Below are 16530 nucleotides of genomic sequence, written 5' to 3' on the forward strand. Positions count from 1 at the left end.
ATTTTAAAATGTGTGAAAGCTGAAAAGTACACACACACAAAAAATTTTAAATGGCAGGCAAGGAACAGCATATTAAAAGTGATAGAACTTTCTGAGCTAGTTTTATATACATCCCTTTCTCCCCTTGTATGTATGTTCCAGGCAGACAAAAAGTACTAATGAAAATTGGTAATGTGTAATACCTCAAAACTGATTAAAGAAAATTACCTCTCCTTTTAATTCTGCTTACAAGGCTTTTCTGCAATATTGATTATTTTCCAGAGGTAAGTGATAGTATCTATTCTTTCTGCAATTAATCCATATGTTCATTTTGCATGGTGGTTTTAGACTAGAATAAAGCTAGTTCTGTGACAGTTTCTAAGAAAAAATCTGGTCAAAGGCTGATTGTGCTGCTGCTGTGACAAAGCCATCTAGTAGTGTATCAGTTGTCTGACATATTAGAGGACAGGATCTGGAATAACTTGAAACTAGAATTCGGATTGCACCTGACCAATAACTTCCCATCTCCAACACTAGCACTGAAAATTCCAGAGCTGTGGCTATATGGCAAATGCATGACAAAACCACTGTTTTTTATTTTGTTTGCTACTCTTAAATAATTCCAATGTTCCTGTTTTTTCTTCCATTTCAGAGTCTGTCACTTAGGAATATCTTCCAAGAGATGATGCTAGTTTTGTGCTGAAAGTTGTGTCTCTCAGTCTTTGTTACATTCATCTCAAATACCCAACTGATACCAAAAGGGAGTACGTTTTTAAGCATTTTTATGTGGACAATTCAAGCACTACTTTCTTTCCTATTTTTCCAGTGAAAATGCTCCTAAATCACCATGAGGCAGGAGGTATTATGGGATGCACCTTAAAAGTGCTGAACACTGAGTGGCTGCAAGGCCAGGTACCTTGATAGTGCAAATGGGAGTGTAAGATCACTAGAGGTTCCCAAAGCCAGTGGCAATGGTACAATATAGACAAGTTTCTGTGTCTTACTTTATCTGTGTTTCCATTCCTTTTTGTGCTTTTACATCCATTTAATGGATTAATAACAACAGGATGTGCCAATCCCTGCTGTTCAGTCTGTCCAATATGACCAACCTTCCTTTTGTTTAGAAGAAACCTGAAAAGAGTAAACATGAATGCTTAGAGCTTGGCTCTGTCCTACGCTCCCTCCCCGTTACCAGGCAAACTGGACATTAAGCAGCTTTTGCAATCTTGGGGGCAGGGGCTTTGTCCCACTTTGTCCCAGGCTTGCTCCCTCATGATTCCCCCAGGAGCCAGGATCCAGGATCCAGATGAATTCTAGAGGCAAGCCCAGTCCTTGCCTCTAGGAAGAAGGGCAGACTGTACTTTCTCTAGTATTCTGCCATGCTGTGTTGCTTTTTTTTTTTTTTTTTTTTTTTTTTTTTTTTTTTTTTTTTTTTTTTTTGTAATAAGAATCTCCTTGTAAACACTGAGTTTAAAATCAGCCTGGAAAGACAAATGGCAGAAATACAGCTGACCTCACCAGGTTTTCTGCTTTTAAGCTCAGGATGCAGTTTGTTAGTAGCTGTGAAAAAACAAAGCGAGCCAAGATGCATCCTTTTCTCATTGACATAAATGACCTATTTTCTCTTCTGAGGCTCAAGACACCCTGCTCCAGGCCTCCCCAAAAAGAATTTGTGTTCTATAACAATGATAATTATAAACTAGCCTCTGCTTTTGGTCACTCTAAATCCACATGGTATTTCACACACTATTCTTTGTGCTGTCAGGCATAAAGGAATTCTACCATGCTGCAAAACCCCCCCCTACACTGTAAAAATGAGCTTCACTTTTTAAGTCATGTCACAGTAAATTGCCTTTGAGTGCATTATAAAAAAACTGTTATACTTTCTAGGAGAAAAGTTTCCTATTCTATATTTTAAATTTCTGTCTGTTTCTTCAGAAGACAGAAAATCTGTAAAATTTGAAATTATGTTTGTCTGTAAAAGCAGTACACTCAGAAATGTTCTTTGTATTTTAAATGTATTTTACACGAAGTTATAAATTACAACAGTGCCACAATTTCCAGATATGTTTTATGTAAATATGGATTAAGATAAATGTAGCAGGTTGAGCTAAAATTACCGATCCAAATTCCAATGCTTTTGAGTATTCAGTTTCTGGATAGCAGCTTAAGTGATGTTTCCTTTAAAGAGGTATACCCTGAAATGAGAGATGCATATGCCTTCCAGCCAGGAGACGAAGCACAGCACGGGTGAAAATCAGTAGCAACTGTGCAGTGGGCTATGTCTATGTAAGAGTTATTTATATCCCCATCAGACTGCCACAAGGAGTGCCCCTCTGCCTGGGAGCCTTAGCAGCGAGGTCACGGGCTCTAGGCAGAGGTAGACTGAGTTTCCTCCTCAGGCTTTGATGGACTTTATCAGGTCTGTCTCTGTTACCATAGTTTCCATTTTGTTCTCTAGATAAGAAATGGAAATGTATAGTTCATAGAGGCCTTGATCAGTCGGTTGACATAGGGTCCCTGCCTGTGGTGAGGTTTAAGGGAATGAGAAGTAACTATGCAGAGTCCTGTTGTGTGCAGGTAAAAGTCTTTTCTTTCCTCCTTCCTTTTTTTCTTGCCTTGTTTGCTTGCTTTTAGCCATATCTCTGTTCACAGAAACTTGGTGGGACATCTGAATCACCAGCTAGGTAAAAGGATATCTTCACATAGTTTTATAAGAAGTATTGTCTAATGATTGTGCATTTCAGAAACTCGGCTCTCTTGTGTGCCCTTTAGTGAGCTTGTTCAGCTCCACCCCTTTTGGCTATGGACATTTTATAGGAAGTCTTACTCACATCACTCTTTTTGCACTACTGTTCCCTTCCTGTTCTTGGGCTTCCTGCACTTGCAGGTCCAGTCCGAAATTTCAGAGCAGCAAGGGCAGTGTCTGTACTGAAGCACTAAGAAGTTATAAAAGCAGTGGCTGCAGTTAACCACCACTAATACTACCTCTCTCACAGAAGCAGTCCTTGCCCTCAAATGTCCTCTCCCTCCCTAAAATCTCAGGGAAGAATCACTGTTCCTTCCAGCACAAGAAAGGCTATGTGAAGGGTAGGGACAAGCCTCCACTGCCCATTACTCTCCCTATTTTTCTGTCAGTGGAAATTTCAAATCACTTTATTCCCATGCTGATATCATTCCCCCTACTTTCTTCATCTCTGGGCAGTGGCCAGGACTTTGGAGTCAATGCAAGTACTGTTGTATTTGCAGTATTCTCTGTCACTGTTCCTTTTACCTTAATAAATAGATACTATCTGCAAGTGAAGGAAGGCAGTATGTGTTTTCTTTTAATTTATTTTGCAGGCACTCTTAAAAGGTAGGAAACTCATTATGTTCCAGCCAGACAGGAAGTTTTATTTACAATTTCTTACCTCAGTGCAGCTATGGGAAATTATATCAGCCCTCCAATTCGTGCATTATCATTACTTCCTCACTTTCATACCCTTTCCAGAATTACACTACCACTGACCTGATGAACCCATTTTCTTTTAAAATCACTCCTATTTTATGTTTAGAGATTGCTTGGGAAAACTCACCAGCAGTAGCTAAAAGAGCAGGCAGGTTGGCTGTGTATAATCTAAAGGTCAGTCTATTTTCTGGTACCTCTTCAGGGCTACTGCTGAAGAAAGCATGGAGCCATCTGAGCCCATACAGGTGTCAGAAGTTTGTTCTTGCACACAGCACAAAAGGCAAAGCTGGGGAAAACAGCCACTGACTCCTCTGATTCCTCCTCTTTGATCCTGGAGGCTGCAGGGTGCCAGAGAAGAAACTCATCCCAAGACACAACCAATTCACCTCCCGCCTGCCCAAAAGCAGTGATTCACTTTTTGTGCTGTCGCTTTGAAGGAAGGGATCTCATGCCCATGCTCTGACAGCAGGACTCATAGATGGAGCTGAAGTGGATGGGTGTCAGTGTGATAGGGATCACTGGCTCTTTGAGGGTTCCCTAGCTCTTCTGCAGAGTTCAAAACTTTTGCAGTTTACCTGTTTGTTCACCTATCCCTGCTAACTACATCATCATAGAACTATAATCCCAACCTCCAGTTGTGTATTTGTGGGCTACATCTATAGCCTTGAGCTCCAGCAACACAGGATCCCTTCCCTTTTCTTGTGGCTCCTTAGCCCACTTCTGCCTCTACCTAAAAAACATGCTTTAACACCATAAGTACCAACCCTCCAATTCTCCAGCTGAGCAAGGCAGCACAGCTGGACAAAAAACTTTGTCTTCTCTTGCATTTGCAACAGCTTTCCCTTCCAGCCCAAGTCCCTTTTTGGCTCCCTGCGTCTCCATCTCCATTGTACATTTTGTGCTCCTTTTACACAGTAACTAATATGCTAAAATATTAGAGACTATACTAGAGAAATGTACTCTTTTATTGAGTAAACTCAGAATTGCTGCTGCTCAGTTTGCTGTGAGTTGTGAATTTGCTTTGAGTTATTTTTACCACTGAGAATTGCCAGGCTTTATACTGTGTTTTGCACAGGAACTCAGCTGCCCTTTCACTGTTGTGTTTGTAGTTCCCGTTCCAAGGAAGCTGCCTGCTCTTCCCAGGTTTCTCTTTCTTTCTCACTCTTAGTATCCTCTTTAAATACAAGAAATGCAAATAAATGATTTTAATTCTCTATTTTGCAGGGAAACTTCCTGCTGAGACTTCACTTAGGCCAACTGATATCTTCTCCCAGCCTGGAGGAAACCTTTGTCCTCGAGACTGAAGACAGGCACTTAAAAGTAAGCCTGTTTGGTCTGCCCCTATTAACCAGCAGTGCTGACAGAGAAAATCGCTTTTCCCCAGTGTTCAGCACTTGAGAACTACAGGATTGAAACTGTTTATTCAGACTGCTGGATTCTTTGGTATCATCCAGTGGGACAGGCTGAGTCACTACATGATTCTCATTTCTCTTCATGTGAGGGTTTCAGCTCCCTTGGACTGCCATGAATCCCAGGCAGTGATCCTGGTTTTGTCCTGACAGCCCTCCCCAGGTTTCCATTGGACTTCCTGGGCTGGTGGTCAGAGAGGCCGTTTCCCTGGGCTCTGAACTCCTCCTCTGCCTAGGATGATGGGGGAAGGCATCAGCACAGGCTGCCGGATGGCACCACCTGGGAGATTTTATGTTACTTTTTGTGCTGCCCTTCTCTCAACAGGGCAAGCCCTTGGGGCAGATAAGGATGTATTAAGTAACTGAAAGATGTGCAATTGTCTCCTAAAGGGTGTCAGTTCAGTATTGCTGCAGATGAGAGGCAACTCTTATATTTCTGTCCTTAGTCTGAAATAATTTTCATTGGGATTGCTGAAGGTCCTTCTTTGCTGAATGGGACCTCTGTGTAATGCTAAAAGGAATATTCTGTTTAATGTTCTGTTTCCCAGCCCTTTGTCTTTCCTTCACCCGAGATAACTGCCAGCACATTCATGAGTTTTTCATTTGAATGAAATTTTGCTCTAGCTGTGGGCAGAATATAGAAAAAAATCAATAGCTATTAAGATACGTGATACTGCAGGATATGGGATCCTACTGGTAGAAAAAGCAAGGACCATTTATTTATTCACATACCCGAGTGCCTGCATTCATAGTCTGACCTCACTGCCCAGGTCCTGCTCTTCCCCCAGGTTTTCAGTGGGGTTTTTTGTTGCCAAATGCTGAGCAGAGGATGTTTTGCCCATTGCATTCTGCTGTGTTCTGTGCTAGTTTCCTGTGAAAGTGCCTTCAGGTATTTTCCCAGGGCTCACATTTATTTGTTCAAGAACAAGTTAAGAAAGAAGAGTGACTGGAGGTTTTAAAACCCATTTTCTTTTTATCTAGTGTTCTGTTAAAGCTTTTCTCCTAAGCAGCTTACAATAATATAAACAACCTGCAGAAAAACTTCCTGTCAATCTACTGCTATAAATTCCTACAAGTCCAGGGGCTTCAGGAGCTGTATATTGCACCGAGAGCCCTTGGAGTCAGAGATAACTATCAGATAATTCACTCCTCTAAAAAATACTCCCCTATATTCAGAGTGAGTGGAAAGCACAAGGAGGGAAGAGAAGATGGGAGGGGGTGTGGAGGGGCAGGAGTGGGGTACCTGGTGTGTGGGACAAGCATGGACACCAAGGGACACACGGGTGCAGCAGCTGAGTAAGTGTTTGCCTCTCCCAGTGCCCCTGGCTGTTGCTTTACCGGGCTCCTCAGCTGCACACCTTCTGGTTGGTATAAAACATGCTTCTCTTTCTTCCAGCTTGTGTGGGTACAGCCCAGGATTCAGCCCCTGGGGCTGCTTTAGCACAGAGAGCAGCCATGGCTCTGTGCTGCTTCGGCTTTGGAGGGGCTCAGGAATAACGAGCAAAATCTAATTAAGAAGAGTGAAATACAGTAGGGTAAGTCAGCTGCATTGGAGTGTGAAATGGAGCCATTATAAAACAAAACACTGTACAGCAGCAGCTCGGGAGCTCCACAGCATTACAGCTGACAGACTTCCCTGGCAGCAGAGTGGGAATGCAGTGGTGAGAGCTGGTGATGTGTCAGGCTGCCACTGCCACGGCAGCCAGCTCCTGCTCCAAGGGGCAGCAGGACAGGGGACGTGCCAGGGCAGCACATGGCCTGGACAGGCTGGCACAGGAGGGATGGAAAGGGGGCCATGAGAAGGGATGGAAAGGGCACTGTGCAACCAAAAGAGGAGGGAAAGGAAAAAAAGCTGGGCAGTGAGGAGTGAGCATGAAAGGCAGGTGTGGAGCAAGGCTAGGCCTTCCCCCCCAGAAAATGAAAAACTCTGCAGCTGTTGGAGCATGGGTTTCCCATTTGAACCACTGGTAGTGGCTATGAGAGCTGCTCTGCTCGCTCTGCTCTCAGGTTGCCATGCTGAGGGCAGCGTGGGCCACCACTCTGCTCTGGGAGGGATTCAGCAGCTCCATGTGTGTGAAAATTTGCCTCTTTGGGGACAACTTTTTTTGGAAAAAAACTCCAAACAACACCCTCCCACAAACACACACACTATTTGAGTTGGCAGTGTTCTGGGATCAACAAGCAAACCTTTAAAATATAGAAGTTGTATTTGTTCTTCATGATACTAGAACTTATGAAATTACAGGATTGGCTCGATTATTTGAATTGAACTTTTTAAAAAATGAAAAAAAATTGATCTTGCTGGAAAAACATCCTTTGGAAGGAATGGTTTCAGTATCCTTAAAATATTTTTAATAGTAATTGCTTGCAGTTGCTTCTCTCTAAAAGTTGGAGAAAGGGCATCTTTAATGCATCACAGTAAATTCAGCCCAAGTGAATCTGCTTTCAAGTATGCTATAAAGGATATCCACAGTAATAGGATTACTACAAAGAAAACTTGTTGTCTTTGTGTTCAAAATCCCAAGGTTAATTTATCTTAGTTCCACCCCCTAAAAAATTTTGTAACAAATTTCTATTGCCAGTCATTACTTAATGATGTTTCACTGTTAAATGCTCACGAGAAATATCTAACACCTGCTGGGAAAAATTATCCGTAAAGGTTATCTCAGTAAGGCATGGATGTAAAATGTCAAAGGACAACTTCATCTCTTTCTCCTCCTTCATCCCCCACCCTTTCAACAGGCAGGAAAACCAGGGGAATGTTTGCAAAGCAGGAACCTGCTTCCCTCCAGCCTCTCTTCTCTGTCAAGAGAGCCTTGGGATATACTTATTGAAGCTATCAGGGTGTCCAAAGGCAGAAAACTGAAGGCAGAGGAAATGAATAATTTACCAAATCTTTGCTGGAGAACAGCAGACCACACTACCTACCACTGTCACCTGAGGGACAACTGAACAGTGAGGCCAAGGGGCACCTCCTGCCTTTGTGGAGGGGAGCAGCAGCCAGGGACCCTGCTGCCACAGGGGCACAGGAACACAGGTAGATTACCCCTGGATTCAGAATAACAACTTGTTGGCTTCAGTCCCCTTTTCTTATGGTTTCAGCACTCTGCTATTCCCATGGTCTGGAAAAAATGTGGCTAAATGCTTCACTTTGTGACCCCCCCCAAACCCCACTGTATTTAACGCTCCAACTTCTGTCTCAGTGGTATGTAGTATGGTTTCTGATCCTGCCCCCCCAAAACCAAGACACTGCAGAGCAACTGAAAGATTCAGATTCAAATAGTGAATTTTATTTTTTTTTTCTTCTTGCTACATTTAGATGTTTTGGGGGTTTTTGTGTTTGATAGCTGCTGGTATTTGTGAATACATCTGTTGATGTAGGTGGTAGACCTATGCAGGAGATCAAAGCTGCTCACAGAAAAGTCTTTGCAGGATCAGTTTTATGTTATACCCCACATTTCTCCAAAGCAGCAAGGAAGAAAGTCTTTTTGCTTTAGAGATCAACATTCATACTCCAGAATAGTCTAGGTGTTTGTTCTTAATCAGCTGTGTTACTATCTGTGGCCTATTTGAAGGATGAAGAGCCAGCAGCAGCAATTATGATCAAGCCTGGCTGCAGTCTTGGCCTTGTGTGCTGGTTTTGCCTGGGGTATAGAAAATCTTCTTCCTCATACCTCTATGAAGTCAGCAGTCCAAAGCTTGACACATTCTGTAATCTGCAGTGCTCTTTTTGACCAGTGTCTCTCTTGCACCTTGGATCAGGAACTCCTGAAAGCTGAGTGTGCTCTTTGTTGTTCCTGCTCAGTGGCTTTGTGCAATTATAGAGTCCCTTCACATGGCTGATCATTCTGGCACCTTGTTTTGAGTGCTAGCAGGGGCTCAAAACTGGCCATGCAGCTTTGCAGTGCTAACTGATTAAAACAGCAATGTCCTGCAAGCTGGAGAATCTGATGAAGATCTGGGATTGGTGACTGAGAGATTTTGCATTGGTAAATGCAGCCCATGGTGGGAGACACATTGGTCAAGGTCAGAACTTCAACATTTTTGTCTTCTCTGTTCCTGGTGTTTCTCATAATGGTTTTACCTTTTCTGTGATTTGGGTTTCACATATTTGTTTACTTTGTCTCCTGTAGCCAATGAACAGAACAAGTGTCTGATTATCAGAGGTCTGATCGCATTCAGTGGCTGAGTGTTACAGCCAGTGCTCTCTGCTCTTCCTCCTGAGTGTGCTGTGCTGTGTATTGATGGAACTGGGTAAAATACCTCTTGTGTATCTCCTGGAATCAGCACAAGGCAGTTTTTCCAATGCAGTGGCTCTCTGTCAGTACCATCTTTCCTATCTTGATGTTTCTGTTACAAGATATATATATTTTTTTTTTACCTACACAATATCTTGATAATGAGGTTTATTGACTTTACCTGATAGAGGCATTTTGCACCTATGCCAAAGAATTTTGAAGAAAGTCTTTACAACCCCCCAGAAAACCTGTCCAGGTAAAGTTTGATGTGTGCACGTGTGTGCGTGTTCCCATTCATTGTGGTTTTAGATAAGTGTGTTCATGATGGGTAACAGAAGCATAGAAATACCTTGGGAGTATGAAGGGACTGTTTCTATTCCTTAAGCCTTGATAACATGTTGACATCCTTAGTGAAACTACAGAAAGGTCAATATCCTTTGCTGTCTTTTCCAGTGACATCTCTTGGAATATTTTTCTTTTTGTTCACATGCCCTCTCTGTTCTCAGGTGAATTCAGTTGTAGCTCTCTCTTATGGACAGCTCTTGTCTGGTTTGTGCTGTGTCATAGAGATACAGATATCTGAGAGCTGCAAAACGTGCCTCAGAAAATTCACTGAATCCTGGTGGTGTGACAAGCAAAACCCTTGAAAATCCCCACTGCTTTTGTAACTGCATAACAGGAAACCCCTGATGTTGGGTTCATAAAGGATGGCTTTGCAGGACTCAGAAAATCCTCACTGTGGTTTTGGAGGTTTTAAAAAAATCTCTGCTATTATTTTTGTAACAAAGTTTGCATCTCTTTTCAAGTTTATGACCTTGCCAACATAAATGCATACAAAACTTCATCACTGGGATTATACATTCTTTTGTATTTTTCTTCTTAAACAGTCATTTTCCTTGCATTCTTGTCCCTTATCCCAGTCTCCCCTGCTTCTTTTCTTGCAATATGTGAAAGCATTGGCTCCAGCTATTCTGTTGTTTGGAAAGACCTCAACACAGCTGGTGATTATAGAGAAAAATGTTGTTTGATGGGCACTAAAGGACCTGATAGCTGCTAGCAGATTCCTGGTCAGTGGGAGCACTGCTGCCACCCTGCTGGGACAGGCCATGTGCCAGGGTCCTCCCTGGGTGTGCAGCTCTGGCACAGTGGGGCCGATGCCTGCTGCCACCCCTCAGCACTGAGACACAAGCTCTTCCCAGCCTCAGTAAGTCCTTTCACTCTTCTAGTGCATGTTTTTCCCTGGGCTGCCTACAAACCTACCAAGAAAGGCAGATTATTATTCTGGACCCTCTTTTTCAGTGTGAGTGTTGAGAAGGAAAGTAAGGCATAAGCACAGCCTTTTCTCTGCTGGGGTCACAGTGAGTGCTCTTACTGTGGTTTCTGACTTGGCCCATTGTTGCCCTTTCCTGGATTAGTCCCAGAAGTATAAAAAGGTTTCTAATAAGGCTGGTAGTGTTATCAGTTATCTTTGTAAATACAGGAGCATGAGCTATGGCATGCACATCTGTATGTGCCCACATAACTCTACTGCAAAGAAAGTTTCTCATTATATTCTTAAGTAATAAATCTTTTTAAGCCACCCCCATATTGTTAATATTCATCAGGGAAGGGATAGTCAACAGCAGAATCCACAGAAGGGTTGCATGTATGGTCACAGAAGCAGAAGGGTTGTCTCTTAGAGCTGGAACACTCTCTGTGTCCCATAAATGACTCCTGAATCTGTGCATCAAGGCCATACCTGAAAGCTGGGAGTATTAGCAGCAGTTCTTATGCTCCAAATGACCTCAAACAAAGATTCTCTGTTACTCACCCACAGCTTTTCAGGTGCTCATTCCCTTCTTTGCTCTTGATCTGGATGTATTTGGACTTACTGACTTGGAGGGGAAGGGCTTGTGTGTGGATGTGGCTTGCCAAGGAGCCAGCTTGCAGCATGCTCTCACAATGCAAAAGCTCCTCTTTCTGAGTGTTTTCTGCAAGAATAGCTAAGATAATCAATCCTCCAAAGCAAATGGAGGGGAAAAAAACCAGCCCTTAAACCAAACCTCAAAATTTTAGCCAGGGCTATTTCCAAGCTCTGTCAACAGCACTTAAGTGAGCTGGGACTTCTCTGAGAACAGATGATGTAGGTGGAAAAAATAAAAAAATAAAAAAAAAAAAGGAAAAGCATATGTGCAACAGGCCTGTGTAACAGCAGTGCTAGAAGACAATTTTTAAAGGTCAGAATTATTATAGGACATTAATTAGCAGACTGATAATGCTCAAATTGCCTTAGCAAATTTAGACACTGTGTAAGGCCACATGCTGCAAGGGCTGCAGCCACCTGAAAAGAATTTGGGAACTTTAACAGAAAATATGTCCTGCTCAGAACAGAGCTAGAAGAGCATAATGACAAAACAATATGACTTCCCTAAAGTAATTAGGAGGTGGCAGTGAGAGTAAATAAGCTTTTGCAGAACATAGTGTTAGTGAACCAAATGAGAGCAAATAAACTGTGCGCCAGTGCAGGAAAGAGAAGGTGGCTAATCCTGGATTTTAACAGTGGTACTTGAGCTGCTAGCAAAAACCAAACGTATCTTTGCAAAGCAGGGGAATTACAAAACAGATTGAATATATTTATTTACCAGTTCTGGATCCCAAACATGCTCAAACCATAAAAAGTCTTTGATGCATCAGTGAGGTCTTCATTTGGTCCCTAGAGAGCTCGGGTAGTTTACATGGTTGTCAGGGACAGTACTTTCCATGCATTTACTTTCTAAGAGAAATGAATAAAAAGTAACTCTGAAACATATTTAATTTTTCGTGCTCTTAAATTCAGAGTAGATAACGGCTGTACATGTATTCCTTACAATTCAGGAATAATTTCACTGCTTCTTTTTTGATATATCATATTGGCTAAAGAAATACTTAGACACTTATTTGGGGGAGGTATCTGTTTATCTGGCCATTTTGTGCATATTTAAACAAGGTAGTAGCTGTTGGAGAGGAGTATAATCAACTTTTAAGTTTTCTTCCTTTTTATGGCTGGCTGAACTGCAGAATTAAAACTGAATTTTGAAGATGGTTATATTTAGGGAATTGGCTTCATTCATGGTAGACAGAGTATTTCTGAAACTTGGAGTAGCATTTGGCTTCCATCTCCAGCCTTTCAGCTTGTAAAAGTGCACAATGCAAGGTAGGTGTGTATGTGTATTTGTACTCAACTTATCTATAAATCTAAAGGCTTTATAGGTTTTGTATATCATACATACATATGGAAGACATGTATGTGTATGAGAGATATATATGTGTGTGTGTGTATATATATATTCTTAGTAGTATTTGCCATTAAATGGTTCTAGCACTGCAACATTATCTTAAATTACCTGTTAGAGGTGGTTGTGAAAGCTATATCTAATTTGTCTTCTCAACTGCATAAAGAAAATTCTAGTTAATGCTTTACTGTGAGTTCTGTGATAGAGTATAAAAAGAGTTGTAAAGAGAACCGTGTCTAATACTTTTCCATTATGAATTTCCATTGAATTGGCTCAACAGCCCAAGATAAAGTCAGCTGAAGATTTCTTTTTTTTTTTGTTTCTTCATTTTTGACAGGGACACGTAGATTGAGGTTAGAACTCTCCAAAGATTATCCTCTGAGTGCCAGCTTTTAATGAATCTCATTTGTTTTCTTGATTAAGTCTGCTATTACCCCTGTTTAGTCTTGTCACGAGCCCATTAGCCAGAATTTTCATATCATGGTTTAGAAGAAAAATTAGCCTACAAGAACAGCAGTCATCATCAGTCAATTTTCAGTGTATTTAATATAGTTTACATTTTATGAATTCAGGAACCTGTAGCCTCATACATATCTATTAAAAAAAACCAACACCCAAACAATTGTTCTTTGTGGTGAAATTCACTGGCCAAGAAGGGCTGCAGTGAAATAGCAAGTTGTGGTGATAACACTGTGTATCACTAGTATACACACAGCCACGAGGGCTGTTTGGTGAACCTGCATCTGACAGGCCATGTCAGGTCTATGGTTTGGGTGGCAGAAGCTTCTTTAGCAAGAATCAACTCTCAAAAGGTTTGGCCTCTTATTTTCAAAAGATAGGTATGCAGGAGACTTACTGAGCCTTGTGGTCAGTCACAAAGTACTCAAGAGCTTTGGAAGTGCTTAAAAGCCATGTGCTGGGTACAGTGAAATGTGTACACAGGTGTAGCAGGGTTTTTGAAATTCTTGACTTTCTTGAAAATGCGAGAATAACCCTTTAGGAATTTAAACATCTTCATTCCTTTTCAGACTCTCTAAATGAAAAAAGCAGCATAGGGTGAGGAGTACTTTTTAAATGACATTTTGTAAATTTCAAGGGATGCCATTTCAGCCTCTCCTGGAAGAGTGAAAACTTGGACAGTGGAATTTGCAGAACTGCCACAGAAGTATTTCAATGGTGAAAAGAGCCAGAATGTACTGCAGCTGAATCAGGGGGTTGTGCCCTGCCATTATTCTGTAATGGGAAACATGACTTGGCCATGTGCATGGAAACCAACACTGCAAATATTTGGACATAATGCCATTAATTAATATTACTCATTCAATGCCCTCTTTCCCTTTTCTTGTTTTCTTTTTGCCACTCTAAATGACTAGGCTGGTGTGCTGGCATTTCCCTTTTTCTTTCTGCTTTTGCTGTTTTCTGTCTCCTTTTCTGTAATTTCTGAAACGGAGTGAGATCTTGATGCTTAGAGCTTAGAGCTCCCACATCGCTTTGTATTGGATGAACAGTATGAGAAACATCCAGTAATCAAAGTGAAAACAACTCCAATCATATCACTGTTCCACAGGAGCTCCTGAAGATGCCTGGAAGAATTTGCTGCATTTCTGGCCCCAGAGGCTGTTATGGAGAACACCAGTTGGTAATCACAGCTTTTTTTTTCCTTTCTTTTATTTTTTTTCTTTTTTTTTCTTTTTTTTCTTTTTTCCTCTTAACCTGTGGGAATTACTGAAGGAAAATCTTTTCCCATATCTTTACCAGAGTTGGATCGAAACAGAAGGACCCATTTCATCACTAACCACGTCTAAATTACTTAATTTCTTGGCTGGATGGCAGAGAAATATCTTTACAAAACTGGTAAATGACCATGACTACCTCTCCAAAAAATGATCTCCTAAGAGTAATTCAGATGCTGTAAGAGAAATGTACTCTCACAAAAAGCAGCTTTTCCAAACCCCTGTCGTCTCCCTGCACAATATTCTCTCTAGCTACAAGCCTCTCTTCCTTTAGTAAATGTATTCTAACCCTTTCAGTCTGTTCTGCTTTACGTACTCAACACCATGAATCTATAACAAGGTTATGGGTGAGTAACAGTTTAAATTACTTTCAAATACAGCTGAAAAGCCTATTATAGATGCAACCTTGAACTTTAATTGTATAAAGACAGCTACTTCCTTAGCATTCACACTAGTGATAAGAGTTTCTTGCTTGTAAGTCTGCTGGGACTTTCTGGCTGTGTTGGCAGCTATTTATTCTGCCTCTGGACTTTGAAAAAAGAAATGCATACATTTAAACACTGTAGCATCACAATATCTATTGAAATTTGTGATGATGAAGGTTGTAACATATTTGAGTCGGAGGAGTCAGTCTGGTTAATTATATGTTATTCTTCCTGCTATTTTACTAGGCTACACAAGAGGTTGCTGAAATCCAGCGTTTGTTTTCAGATATACATTCATGCTTTTTAAGGAAATCATTGTAAAGAGCCAGAGAATCTTTGAAATGATGTTGCTCAAAGATTTCCCAGCATTGGCACAAACTAAGCAAATAAGGGTAAGCTCAAAGGATCCATGAAAGACAAAGAATCTCCTTAAGGCTGGCTTATAGTTGATAATGGAAAAAATCTGGAAGTGCTTTTGTGGTCCCATAAGTGCTTTTGTGGTCTCATAGTTTCAAAGCTTTTTGGTACTTCTGATTGAAAAAATCACCACCAAAACAAAACAAGCAAGACCCAAACAAAACCCACCCAACCCCCTAAATCAGTGTATTGGACTGGAACACCCATGGACTGGAAACTCTCTTCACAGCAATGGCCATAGGTCTCTCCCATGGCCATAGCATGGACTTGATGGAAGGTATTATTTCCAGAGCTGAAAGTTTGTACTTCATACCTTTCCATTAAATTTACAATGAGGGTAGCTGCAGCAAACGTCTTGATGAAGGTGGAAATGAGGTTGCTGCTCATGCTTACAAACACATCCCAGACACTGGTATCAGCCTGGGGTCTGCTCAGTCCTGGAGCAGCTGAGTAAAACACCAAGTGAAGTTTTATTTGTTTTGTTTTTACCAACAATGAGCCATGCTATCTCATGTTTGTTAAGCATAGGTATAAAAATTTTGCCTTGAATATATTTGGTCAAATAATTAACATCTTTAGATTAAAATACACTTATCAAACTAATTCACTTTCATTAAATCAAGGAAAATGGGGTATGAGTATAGCTCCCAGAGAGCTACAAGATGGAGAGCTCTGTAATCCTTCCACTGCCTGCAGTATTCCTTGAGCCTCCAAGACACAAAGCAATGCTCTGAGCCACTGATCTCTCTGTGGGAGCACATAGGCTCTCCCTTAGTTGAAACTTTTAAAGACATTTTTAGGCTTTAGAGTTTGATACTAACTGTCAATTTAAGCTAAAATATTATAATTCAGACTATTAGAACACAAAGAGTAACACTTAGAAAAAGATAAAGAAAAAAAAAGAAAAAAAAAAAAAGAAAATAGGATTCAGAGTTGTGCTGAAGTTTTGTGATCCCTTGGCAGAGATTTGAGATCTCTGTGTTTCCTCTTCATTCAGAAAATGAGACGCGGATTTTAAAAATGAGACATATTTTGGAAGATTATTTTCTAATTTTATAATTCAGCTAATGAAATGCAGCTAAGTGAATACAGGACATGGTATTAATTAACAGGAAGATGCATGTCCTCTTTAGGATACTTATCAACAGTATTGGTGCAGGGTGTCAGCAGGAGCCCTGTGGTGATAGCATTGGGGCATTATGTAATGGTGCATGGACCAATCCTGAGTAGCGTTGACTCATGCCAACTCCTAAATCAGCTCAGCCCTTCCTCTTACCCAAAGCCTTCCCATCTGAAAAACAGAATAATTTCTAGGAAAAATGCAATGAGACAGTCCTCATGGTACGGGCTTTTGACTGATTAAACAGTCATATGTCAAGTCCCTTTATGGTGCCACAGAAGAAAGAAAAACTAGTAAAAAAAATTATATACTACATTAAATAATAAACAGTGTCGCTTTCCTGCTATATTGTAAGCTAGTAGAAATGTCTAAAAATGAAAAGAAACATTTTACTTCCTTAAATGTTTTTTCTTTTGAGTAATGAACAATTATGCATCTTAGAGGGGGTTAATTTTGTGAGCACAATATTAATAATTTATGGATGTGTTAAAGGTATTGATCATACAAGGG

At 40.9% G+C, this 16530-nt stretch overlaps 1 long non-coding RNA gene across 3 annotated transcripts in view; it reads left to right on the top strand.

The window, feature by feature from the left end:
- LOC119703970 overlaps nt 1-14287 on the top strand; it is a 63186-nt gene extending 48899 nt beyond the window's left edge. For all 3 annotated transcript variants that reach the window (XR_005257804.1, XR_005257806.1, XR_005257805.1), the window contains 2 exons: nt 13893-13964; nt 14084-14287. This is a non-coding gene — a long non-coding RNA (uncharacterized LOC119703970). The remainder of the gene's footprint in view (nt 1-13892; nt 13965-14083) is intronic.
- Nucleotides 14288-16530: the final 2243 nt, after the last annotated feature.

The sequence above is a fragment of the Motacilla alba genome, chromosome 8 (genome assembly GCF_015832195.1).
Source record: "Motacilla alba alba isolate MOTALB_02 chromosome 8, Motacilla_alba_V1.0_pri, whole genome shotgun sequence".
In the NCBI taxonomy this organism is placed as follows: domain Eukaryota; kingdom Metazoa; phylum Chordata; class Aves; order Passeriformes; family Motacillidae; genus Motacilla; species Motacilla alba.